Source organism: Megalobrama amblycephala, linkage group LG17 (assembly GCF_018812025.1).
Source record: "Megalobrama amblycephala isolate DHTTF-2021 linkage group LG17, ASM1881202v1, whole genome shotgun sequence".
NCBI classification, from domain to species: domain Eukaryota; kingdom Metazoa; phylum Chordata; class Actinopteri; order Cypriniformes; family Xenocyprididae; genus Megalobrama; species Megalobrama amblycephala.
In genome coordinates this window covers 237,585-250,319 of record NC_063060.1, presented here as the reverse complement: position 1 = coordinate 250,319, position 12,735 = coordinate 237,585, and the positions used below count along the sequence as shown (strand labels likewise).

General features: G+C 35.6%; 1 long non-coding RNA gene across 1 annotated transcript; it reads left to right on the top strand.

Moving 5' to 3' along the window:
* Positions 1-596: 596 nt before the first annotated feature.
* LOC125251460 lies at positions 597-5,136 on the top strand. Its single transcript, XR_007181008.1, has 3 exons — positions 597-846; positions 1,414-1,473; positions 4,132-5,136. It is a non-coding gene; the product is annotated as an uncharacterized LOC125251460 (long non-coding RNA).
* The last annotated feature ends 7,599 nt before the right edge of the window (positions 5,137-12,735 follow it).

The window sequence follows — 12,735 nt, the reverse complement described above, 5'->3', positions numbered from 1 at the left end:
GAACCTCATTGGTTCTTGTGAAGCTCAAACGTGCTGCGTAACACGAGAATGAACCTCATTGGTTCTTGTGAAGCTCAAACGTGCTGCGTAACACGAGAATGAAGCTCATTGGTTCTTGTGAAGCTCAAACGTGCTGCGTAACACGAGAATTGAACCTCATTGGTTCTTGTGAAGCTCAAACGTGCTGCGTAACACGAGAATGAAGCTCATTGGTTCTTTGAAGCTCAAACGTTCTAACATGAATGACCTCATTGGTTCTTGTTAAAGATCAAACGTGCTGCGTAACACGAGAATGAACCTCATTGGTTTTTGCTGAAGATCAAAAGTGCTGCGTAACACCAGAATGAACCTCATTGGTTATTAACAATTAGCAATACATTTGGAAATAATGTCACAATGCAAAAAATGAAATAAAATAAAACCCTGAGAAATATTCACCGGAAACTCCAAAGTAAAACTTTTGGACACAATAATTAGTAATTAAAATAATTATTAAAATATCATTTATGACTTGACTGATGTCATTTATTTATAGGAGAAAGAATTGAGACATATTTTTTTACAAGAACTTATTTGTGATTTTTCTTTAGACTTGAATCATAAACTGCTGCTAAAGAGGAAGAGAGATCTTCAGGACTGAGTTTGATGGCGTTCAGCTGGAGTGTTTCTGAATCTCTCAGCATCTGCCCGTCAGCACCTGATAAGACTCGAGTGGGAGATGTTTTCATACAGCAGTCATCAGTGTCTGAAACACAACATGTTCCCGATACAGTCGGGTCTCAGCGTCCTGCAGAGATACAGCAGATCTTCACACCGCCGCTGCTCACTCATCATGCTTCCGTCAAGGTCAGCAGTTACAAATAAGTCTCGCTGTCACATGGGGACGTTTCACAAGGTCTATATATCAGGAAGGTTTTTAGTCAGAAGTCCAATTATACAAACGCTTGCTTTTTTCCAGAAAGAAACATGTAGTTCACATGATCTGAAATTAGAATAAACCTGAGAAATATTTGTTGGAATCTCAGAAGTAAAACATTTAGACACATTAAAGTGATTAAAATGACATTTATTTATTTATGTAAATTGCATTTTATGCACTTTATTTCAATTTATTTAAATGGCATTATGGCAAATGTGTAAAAAACTTGATTGACATGAAAATAATGTCACAATGCAAAAAACAAATCTAAAAATAGACCTAATTTTCTTTATGCAAAATGTGATTGACTGATTGATTGAACAGAAAATGACCCTCAACCCGAAGCAATTAATTAATTAGAATTGAATTAGAAGTGTGTGTCCACATAGTTTTGGCCATATAGTATATTTAATACACAAACTCACCTGTGCTGTTTGTGAAAATCTGTGTGTTAATGACTGAATCCTGTTCGTTGTCCTTCTCTGACTCTTCAGGAGATTCTCCGGGATTAATGGAGCGAAACATCCCTGAAGGAAAACGAGGAGCTGATGGAGGTGCGACAGCTAATAATGCACAGCAGCTTTTGTGCTTCATTAAATGAAATATATTTATTCTTGTTTGTGTCTGTGACATCACCAGAGTGTGTTGTTTTGGGTTTCGTGTTTCGTACGTCGTCATCTGTTTACAGATTGCTTGAAATAGCAAAAAAAATGACAAAAGTAGCAACAGAAGCTGTTTTTCTGCCATTCCAAACTTTACGGAGCAGTTTTTTTGTTCGTGGTGTGTTATAAATAGCTTCATACTGAAGTTTGTTGATAAAGGAGGCCGTAGGAATGATAAACATGAGTGTTGAGTCTGCTGAGGGTTGGTTGGATCTTACCTGACGACACACACATTCACAGCATCAGGAATCGACCGCAATCTGTTCTTTAACAACCTCTCATGTGATTCCATATAACTTTATAAGGTGCTGCATTGAGGATCTATAACTTGATATTCTGTTTTGAAGATTTAAAAATCTTTCCAAATGTGTGTATTTCCTTACATAAACTGAATATGTCGACCTCAAAACACCTCAGTCATTATTACTAGCTCTCAACTAGAAATAAGGTAGCACTTGTTTTAAAGGGATAGTTAAATCATCATTTACTCACACTTGTGTTCTGCTAATGCCGTACGCCATTCTTTCTTTTTCAGGCCATGAAAGGAGAGATTTTTAAGAAGAATGTCCATATAATGGCAGTGAATAACGACCAGCGTCACGCTTTAAAAAAGACTCAAAAGTGTCACAGAACGATCCGATGCGACGTGTGTCGTATATATTTCACGCGTTCTAGCTTTGGTGAAAAACAAACTGAAATTTATTGTATTATTTAATGAAAATTCTGCCCTTGGCCGTTGGTCTTCTGTGCTCGACTGCGTTCATGAGGCTCTTTTAATGCCAAAAATCTGAATTGTGAGATATAAACATTTTTCCCCCTCAGAATTAGACTTTATAACTCGCAATTAGTTTATATCTCACAATTCTATCAAATAAACTTGCAATTGTGAGAAAAAACAGTCAGAACTGTAAGATAAAAAGTTGCAATTATCTTTTAAATTGTTTTATTCCGTGGCGGAAACAAGCTTCCATACTAAATAAATGCTAACTGAATTAAATAAAATTTAAAATTAAATTAAATGTTTATTTATACAAATGTCTTCACAAGTATAGTAAAACTTGAGATTCCCTACTTTGTGAGGACTTTTTGCTGGTTCTCACAAGGAAAATTGATTAATAAACATAATGAAATGTGTTTGAAAATGTAAAAATGCAGACAGTTTCCTGTGAATGGTTAGGGTTAGGTGTAGGGGGAGAGAATGTACAGTATAAAAACCATTACGCCCATTGAGAGTCCCTACAAGGATGAACCAGACGTGTGTGTGTGTGTGTGTGTGTGTGTGTGTGTGTGTGTGTGTGTGTGTGTGTGTGTGTGTGTGTGTGTGTGTGTGTGTGTGTGTGTGTGTGTGTGTGTGTGTGTGTGTGTGATGTGGGTTCAGACGGCCTCTTTTACCATAATCTCACATTATCAGCTAGGTGAGACACAACACTGCTCTGTTCACACACACCGTCAGCGGCTCGTGTTCTTCTGCTGCTCGTCACGCCTGAGAAGAGAACGAGAAAGAGTTTGTCTCAGAGTGCGGGAAAATGATGAATTGCCCCCAAATGTGCAGATGTGGATGGATTCTTGTCCTTTATCATTGCTTTTGATTCATTTTCATTTTTGTTGTTTAAATCAGTAAGATATATATACAGTCAAACCAAAAATGATTCAGATTTTTTTTATATTTGTGATATATTTTTATTAGTGGGTTCAGGACACTATAGTTCATTTATGTAAGTGAGGATAAAGTAAACGGTGACATATTAGACCCAAACATTCTTCATACAGTGGATTACAGTAAAACTGATACAAATTTGTAAACAAAAATGATTCAGACACTTTGACCTGATCATGTTTTGCTGAAGTGTTTTCTGACAAAATTAAGATTAATTAAATTTAACTCTGAGATCTTGTCATATTTTATTACCATTTTTTTAAACTCTAGTGAATAAACTGAATTAATGAATGAAATGTTCAAGGTGTCTGAATACATTTTGGTCTGACTGCATATATTCCTGTGAATTTTCAGCATCATAAAGTCTGACACACGTGAGCACAGTTCCTTCAGCTTCTCACATTGTTTCACCACACAAACCAGGGAACGTTCTCAGAACGTTATGAACAAACGTTCTTCCAGTAACTTTAATACGACATTCATTCTGGTCTTTAATAATGTTCTGGAAACGCTTTATTTCTTGGATGTTCGCCTAACGTTTTTTAAATGTTACTACAGAATTAACGTTCCCAGAATGATCAGATGATCAACAGCTGGATGTTCTGAGAAGGTTGTTAGATCATATCTGGTGGACAGCGTCTCGTTAGGTTTGTTGTGACAGAAGTCATCACCTGAGCAACTGCTCCTCGTCTGTCACTCATTAGCGACGGCTCCCTCTTAATCTCTGCGTTTGTTTGTTTAGTTTGACACGAGGCCGAGCCGTGTCACACCCCGAGAGAGACGGACGCGAGGACGTGGAGCAGCGGACGCTTCTGTCTCTTGTTAACAACCGAGGTGTTTGTTTTCCTTACCTCTCCTTTCCTTCTTTTCTTTCTCTTCCTCCGTCTCTCCAGGAGGGATGTGTGCTGCCAGTGTGCGGCGGGCGGCGCTGGTCCAGGACCGCCGAGATCTGTGGCCTTTCTTCACATCAGACCCTGTTTGTGTTTCCTCTGATTGAGAACACATTGGCCGGACCGGGACCGCTGGGGTCCGTCTCTCCGGGGTCGCCCGAACCCCTTCCTCTCCTGCGGCGGGCGCAGGACGCGTCCCTCTGACCCTCCTCTGACCCGCGTGCCACCGGCCGGCCCGACCGCACGAACCTGGCAAACAAACGCCCGGCGCTCTCGGGTTTCTGTTCACCCAACACCATCGGATCCGGGATGAAGGATGGTTTATATGGAGTTTGAAGTTTGGGGTCAGTGAGAGTTTTAATCTCAACAAAGCTGCATTTATTTGAGCAAAAATACAGTAAAAAAATGTGATATAGGGTGAATTCAGGGTGACTGGGACACAGATGAATTGGAAAAAGTGTCCTAATCAACCTGAATTCACCCTTACATATCAAGTGAAAATGTCTGAACTTTTGGCCGTCCAATCAAATAACGAATCAAGAAGAAGATGATGACATCACATGCGGTTCATTCGTAATCGTCACACTGGAAATGGAAGGTCAGGTCAAATGCATTGCATTGTGGGTACAGCACTGGTTGTGTACGGCGCATTGTGTTCAATTCACACTGAAAGTATGCATACTGCGGTAATAGTATGGAAGTGTGCTATTCTGATCATTTCCATGCATGTCTTTTGTCAATTTGTGTGTTTGACGGAGCAGATTTGGGAAAGCAGATGAAGTGATTCCTGCGCTGTGATTCAACTTCCTCCAGGAACATAAACAGGACGAGTCTTTGCCATCACAGTATGAAGACACGCAGAAAAATCTTTGAGATTAAAGGGATAGTTCCCTTAAAATGATCATTTTGATGAATTGATAATTGAAAATGATTATTTTGATAAATGTCTCAGTTTTGTGTCCGTACAGTGAGCAAACTCTGTTCTTCCTCAGTGTTTCTGTCTTGTTTTCCAGCACAAATATCTAAACATTCTTAAATCAAGATACATTTACTGGAGAAGAATGAAGTGAGTTTGTGCTTAAAACAAGAGCAAATATCTGCCAATGGAGTCAGAAAAATAAACTGAATTCAAAGGGAAAACAAGACTCAGATATTTGTTCCTAAACTCACTTCATTTTGATCAATTTTCATAAAACACGACTTAATATCTTCAGTCATTTCTCTTCTCCAGTAAATGTATCTTGATTTAAGAATGTTTAGATATTTGTGCTGGAAAACGAGACAGAAACACTGAGGAAGAACAGAGTAACATCTTTTATGTTCAACAGAAGAAAGTCAGTCAGTTTGGAAAGACATGAGGGAGAGAATATAATGACAGAATTTTCATTTTTGAGAGTTTTGCTTCTAATGTTTTACGTGAATAGAAGCATAAATGTAAAATATGATGCTCACCCATCATTCATTGTGTGTTTCTTAAATCCATCAATGACTGGTGAGACGTGTGAGACAGAGGAGCGCTGTACACCTGTTGACCACCGCAGTGAGTACAGCCTGTAGCAAAGCTGTCATCGTGTGTGTGTGTGTGTGTGTGTGAGGAGCTGTATTCTTCAGCTGTTACACACACACGGTGAAAACAGGTGTTTGTTTATTTGAGTGTTTAATTCAAAACAATTATTATTCTGTTATCGGAATTTGTATAATGTTTTATTGGTGGGAAGACAATTCAAATTTGGACACTTCAAGAAGAAAAGGTTCTGTATAGAGCGGTCTGTATTCATACATACAACCTTTTATGGCTTCCCATCAATTAATTAATTAACTGAACTTAATTAAACTTAAACAGCTCGTAAACATACTTTATTACTAAAAAAAAATTGAAATAACCCAATAAACTTGAAAGTATTGTGCAATCATTGAAGACGCTTTCCTTATATTGAACCTCTTTGGCAGAAAGTGTTCTTTAAATTTGAGTCAAAAACCCTAGAGTTCTGTACAGATCACACTGAACCTCAGAGCGCATAAAAGATTACTTTGTAACGTGTTTCTATTGCACAAACAAGTTACAAATGATAATTTTCCTATTATTACTTATTATTATATACAAAGTCACTTGAAATTGATGTAATAAAGTGTTTGAGAATGAAAAAAATGAAAAAAAAAAAAATGAAATTGATAACTATTCATTTTCAAATTATTTTAATATAGCATTTTTTAAAATTAATAACAAATATGACCGGAAAACAATCAAATAGTATAAAACTGAAAAATTTTTTACAAAATTAATTACAAAGAAACACTTTGAGTTAAACACAGTAGAAAGACTGAACTAGTATTTTCTAGTAAAGCGCAGTCTAAACATCTTTGTTTTGTTTACAAGTTTGAAAAATACATTTGTACATTAATATTAATAACTGAACAATTAAACCTGATCCTTTTTTTATTATTATTTCTATGAATGCAGCGCGGGTGATTTTGTCTGCTGTAATGAATAAATCATGTGTTTCTCTGTGTCATCAGGGCTGGACTTCAGTGAAGTTCAACACCTTCACCTGCTGCTCGACAGAAACAAAAGAGCAGAGGTGAGCCAGAAATAGCCGTGCGAGAGCGTTTCCTCTTGGCCGATCAAAGGCGCATTTGTGCAGCGTTGATTCCCTGCGGCTGTGCAGAACAGATAAGCATCAAACCGCACGGCTCACGCCACAGAGTCAGCTCTGCTGAAGACTGTTTGTTTGCCTGTTTTATTCTCTCATTTAGTTTTCCTCCAGGGTCTGCCACTTAGATCCTATCTGAGCAGGAGTAAATGGATTTGACATGATTGTTCAGCAGATACGCAGTGATGAAAGTCTGAAAGGTTTACTACAGCGCTGGCTCATGCATCCTCTCAAACGGTGACCTGTAGCGTAAATTACTAGAGTTATCAGACAACAAATGACTGTGTTATTAATTCCATTGTGCTGTCTCAAGTTCACTTATATACAGAGAGGAAATAGAAGAAATAAAAATGTGCATATTTGATAAAACAGCAGGAAACGGGGGTGGGAAAGGTCAAATAGACATCCTCGTGTAGAAACTGAAATAAAAACTGAAAAATACATTTACGTTCATGCATTTAGCAAACGTGATTTACAAGAGAGGAACATAAGCAAAAATAAAGATTGCTAAAAAAAATTCCTTTAATAACATGAAAATTTTGTGTCAGCTATTAATTTGTTGATGTTAATGAGCACTTGCAGATATCAGTTAGCAGTGTCAGTAACTAGTCTTAGACTAACGACTCTTAGAAGAAAAGTTTCTGCATGAAACCTTAAAAGGTTCCGTCAGGTGCTTCATGTGTAAAACTGTTCAGTGGTTCGTTCCATCATGGGATCATTTTATGCATTTAGTGTTAATCGTTTTAATTCATTTTTAATTTAATTGTATAAATTAAAACATCTCATGAACACGTTATCAGTAGGAAAAATTTAAATAACCTGATAAACATGAACGTATTATGCAATCATTTAGGACATTTCTCCTAAGAACCTTTTTGGCATAAAAAAAAAAAAGTTCCTTAAAATTGAGTCAAGAACTCTAGGATTCTATATAGAACCTTTTTGGCATTGAAAAGGTTCCTTAAAATTGAGTCAAGAACTCTAGGGTTCTATATAGAACCTTTTTGGCATTGAAAAGGTTCCTTAAAATTGAATCAAGAACCCTAGAGTTCTATATAGAACCTTGTTGGCATTGAAAAGGTTCCTTAAAATTGAATCAAGAACCCTAGAGTTCTATATAGAACCTTTTTGGCATTGAAAAGGTTCTTTAAAATTGAGTCAAGAACTCTAGGGTTCTATATAGAACCTTTTTGGCATTGAAAAGGTTCTTTAAAATTGAGTCAAGAACTCTAGGGTTCTATATAGAACCTTTTTGGCATTGAAAAGGTTCTTTAAAATTGAGTCAAGAACTCTAGGGTTCTATATAGAACCTTTTTGGCATTGAAAAGGTTCTTTAAAATTGAGTCAAGAACTCTAGAGTTCTATATAGAACCTTTTTGGCATTGAAAAGGTTCTTTAAAATTGAGTCAAGAACTCTAGGGTTCTATATAGAACCTTTTTGGCATTGAAAATGTTCCTTAAAATTGAGTCAAGAACTCTAGTGTTCTATATAGAAAATTTTTGGCATTGAAAATGTTCTTTAAAATTGAGTCAAGAACTCTAGTGTTCTATATAGAACCTTTTTGGCATTGAAAAGGTTCCTTAAAATTGAATCAAGAACCCTAGAGTTCTATATAGAACCTTTTTGGCATTGAAAAGGTTCCTTAAAATTGAATCAAGAACCCTAGAGTTCTATATAGAACCTTTTTGGCATTGAAAAGGTTCCTTAAAATTGAATCAAGAACTCTAGAGTTCTATATAGAACCTTTTTGGCATTGAAAAGGTTCCTTAAAATTGAATCAAGAACCCTAGAGTTCTATATAGAACCTTTTTGGCATTGAAAAGGTTCTTTAAAATTGAGTCAAGAACTCTAGGGTTCTATATAGAAAATTTTTGGCATTGAAAATGTTCCTTAAAATTGAATCAAGAACTCTAGGGTTCTATATAGAACCTTTTTGGCATTGAAAATGTTCCTTAAAATTGAGTCAAGAACTCTAGTTCTATATAGAACCTTTTTGGCATTGAAAAGGTTCTTTAAAATTGAGTCAAGAACTCTAGGGTTCTATATAGAACATTTTTGGCATTGAAAATGTTCCTTAAAATTGAGTCAAGAACTCTAGTGTTCTATATAGAAAATTTTTGGCATTGAAAATGTTCTTTAAAATTGAGTCAAGAACTCTAGTGTTCTATATAGAACCTTTTTGGCATTGAAAAGGTTCCTTAAAATTGAATCAAGAACCCTAGAGTTCTATATAGAACCTTTTTGGCATTGAAAAGGTTCCTTAAAATTGAATCAAGAACCCTAGAGTTCTATATAGAACCTTTTTGGCATTGAAAAGTTTCCTTAAAATTGAATCAAGAACCCTAGAGTTCTATATAGAACCTTTTTGGCATTGAAAAGGTTCCTTAAAATTGAATCAAGAACCCTAGAGTTCTATATAGAACCTTTTTGGCATTGAAAAGGTTCCTTAAAATTGAATCAAGAACCCTAGAGTTCTATATAGAACCTTTTTGGCATTGAAAAGGTTCCTTAAAATTGAATCAAGAACTCTAGGGTTCTATATAGAACCTTTTTGGCATTGAAAATGTTCCTTAAAATTGAGTCAAGAACTCTAGGGTTCTATATAGAACATTTTTGGCATTGAAAATGTTCCTTAAAATCGAATCAAGAACTCTAGGGTTCTATATAGAACCTTTTTGGCATAAAAAAGTTAATTAAAATTGAGTCAAGAACTCTAGGGTTCTATATAGAAAATTTTTGGCATTGAAAATGTTCCTTAAAATTGAATCAAGAACTCTAGGGTTCTATATAGAACATTTTTGGCATTGAAAATGTTCCTTAAATTTGAATCAAGAACTCTAGGGTTCTATATAGAACCTTTTTGGCATAAAAAAGTTAATTAAAATTGAGTCAAGAACTCTAGGGTTCTATATAGAACCTTTTTGGCATTGAAAATGTTCCTTAAAATTGAGTCAAGAACTCTAGGGTTCTATATAGAACATTTTTGGCATTGAAAATGTTCCTTAAAATCGAATCAAGAACTCTAGGGTTCTATATAGAACCTTTTTGGCATAAAAAAGTTAATTAAAATTGAGTCAAGAACTCTAGGGTTCTATATAGAAAATTTTTGGCATTGAAAATGTTCCTTAAAATTGAATCAAGAACTCTAGGGTTCTATATAGAACATTTTTGGCATTGAAAATGTTCCTTAAATTTGAATCAAGAACTCTAGGGTTCTATATAGAACCTTTTGCCATTAAAAAAGTTTCCATAAAATTTGGTCAAGAACTCTAGAGTTCATTATACTGTAGAACCTTAATGGCATAAAAGGTTCTTTTAAAAAGATTCTTTAAAGGGTTCTTTTTTTATATAATAAAAACAATCCTCGATGTGTAACACACTTTTATCTGTATTTAATCCCCTTGAATTATTAATCATTCTTATGCACTGAATCACAGTTTAATGAGTGCCAGTGCAGTTTAACAGATGCTTTTTCTGGGTGTAATGTATTATAATAATTTGACAGGCGGGTTGTCGGGAGAATGGCTTAGAGCTTCCCATACGCTTCCTCCGGGTGATAAGAAAGGAAAACACAGTCTCCGCTCTTAAAACAGAAACCCTGAGCACCTTCAGGAAGAGCAGAGCGGCTCTATGGGCTTTGTAATTTAAGGCAGAGGTCAATCCCGGGCTTTACAAAGTGAGGAAGCCCCTCCACCCCACATTAATGCTCCGGCAGGTCAAGCCTCCATTTAAAAAGAGGAACATGCGCTCTTAATCGTGACGTTCTTCGGTGGTTTTGGCTCTATGGGTTTTTGACATGGCTAGATGGTTCTTTATTTTAAATTATAAGAGATCTAGATGTTTCATTGAAGTTCTTCAGATCAGTATTTTGGTTTCTGTGCACTCCTAAAAAAAAAATAAAGTTTCCAAACAGGGGTTTCATGACAAATGCCATAGAAGGCCATTTTTGGTTCCCCAAAGAACTCTTGATTAAACTCTTTTTTTCTATAGTGTGAAAAACATTTTAATAATCTAAAAAAAAAAAAAAACTTTTTTCAATCATAATAAGCCTTTTGTGCAATGGAAAGGTTGTACACTTTTAAAAATAAAAGTTCAAAAAAAACATTTTAGGTTCTCCAAAGAACCTTTCTGTGATCAGTTCTTAAAAGAAATTTTTTTTCTTAGTGTAATGAACATTTTAATAATCTAAAGAACCTTTTTTCACTATAAAGAACCTCGGAAGGTTCCATGGATGTTAAAGGTTGTTCATGGAAACCATCAATGCTAATAAAGGACCTTTATTTTATGAGTGTGCTCTTTAAATCATCAGTACACTAAAAATAAAGGTCCTTCACTGGCATTGATGGTTCCGTGAAGAACCTTTAACATCCATGGAACCTTTCCGAGGTTCTTTATAGTGAAAAAAGGTTCTTTAGATTATTAAAATGCTCTTCACATTAAGAAACTTTTAAAAACTGTTCTCTAAATGGTTCTTTAGGGAACCAAAATTAGTTCTTCTAGGACCATTTTGGAACCTTTATCTGTTTGTTAAGAACTGGAGAACTTATGGAAAATCTCCTGTGCTTCCAGGATGTTCAGCTCTTTTTTGGTTCTATTTGGAAGTTTTATTTTCAGGAGTGTTTTGTTTAAGTGACTGTTTTCTGTAAATTATAGAGCAGTTTTGTGTGATTAAACGCTCGTTTTTGGGAAGATGGTTTCATAACTCCTGTATTCTCAGCAGGCCCTGAACCTGGAGCCCATTTGTTTTAAAGCAAGAAACACCTTGAACAAATTTCTCTCTACATTCAAACCGTGAGAGATGATGATGTTGTAAGTTTCTGATGTTCATCAGGTCTGCGGTGTCCCACTGACCCGGAGCTTCAGTCCATCTGCATTCTTGCACTTTGAACCATAAACATCCTCCTTTCAAAGAGCTTGGCAGGAAGTTTGGTAAGTTTTCCCTTATATGTGCTATAGTCTATTTAAATAGAGCCTGCTGGATTGCTTCAATATAAATGTCTATATTTCATTGATGTGATGATGTTTGAGCTCATCGTAATCATTCGTACTGGTTTGCATTGCATTTATCTATGAAATAATAAAATACTGGGCCTGAAAAAGTATTAATATATTAATTACAAGTAATATATTAATTAAGCAAGTAAATTAATTTGTTAATTAATGTGTTTTTTTTTTAATTGATTAAGGCTGTCATGAAAGTGAAAATGTAAGTAAACTAACTGCACGCAAGCTCGACAGATCTCCAGCGCAGTTTCCACAAAGACACAAAACAAACGTTTCTTTCTCTGTTCAGTTTCAGAGGCGTGAAGGAGCCGATAGATGCTGATGACATACAGAACACACAGCTGTTACACCTGTGGGTGTGTGTGTGTGTGTGTGTGTGTGTGTGTGTGTGTGTGTGTGTGTGTGTGTGTGTGTGTGTGTGTGTGTGAGAGAGAGAGATCAAAATCTGCAGCTATCAATGAAATATAAACACCTATATAATAATGCATCATTTGTACAATCTAAAAAAGGCTGGGTTAAAAACAACCCAAGTTGAGTTGAAAATGGACAAACCCAACGATTGGTTTGTTTTAACCCAGTGGTTGGGTTAAATGTTTGCCCAACCTGCTGGGTAGTTTTATTTAACTCAAATATTGTTTAAAAATGACTGTATTTCTTGCTTAAAATGAACCCAAAATATGTTGGAAATTAAAAATCAGACACATAATTACTAGAGGCGACAATAATAATCAAAAGGTGGACATTTATTAATAAGCAATTTAACAAATGTTTATTGTTTAATTATTATTCATTAGACCTATTAATAAATGTTCATTTATTAAACATATTCATAAATGTTAATTTCCAACATATTTTGGGTTCATCAAGAAATGCAGTAATTTTTAAACAATAGTTGGGTGAAATAAAACTACCCAGCAGGTCAAACATTTAACCCAGCCGCTGGGTTAGTCC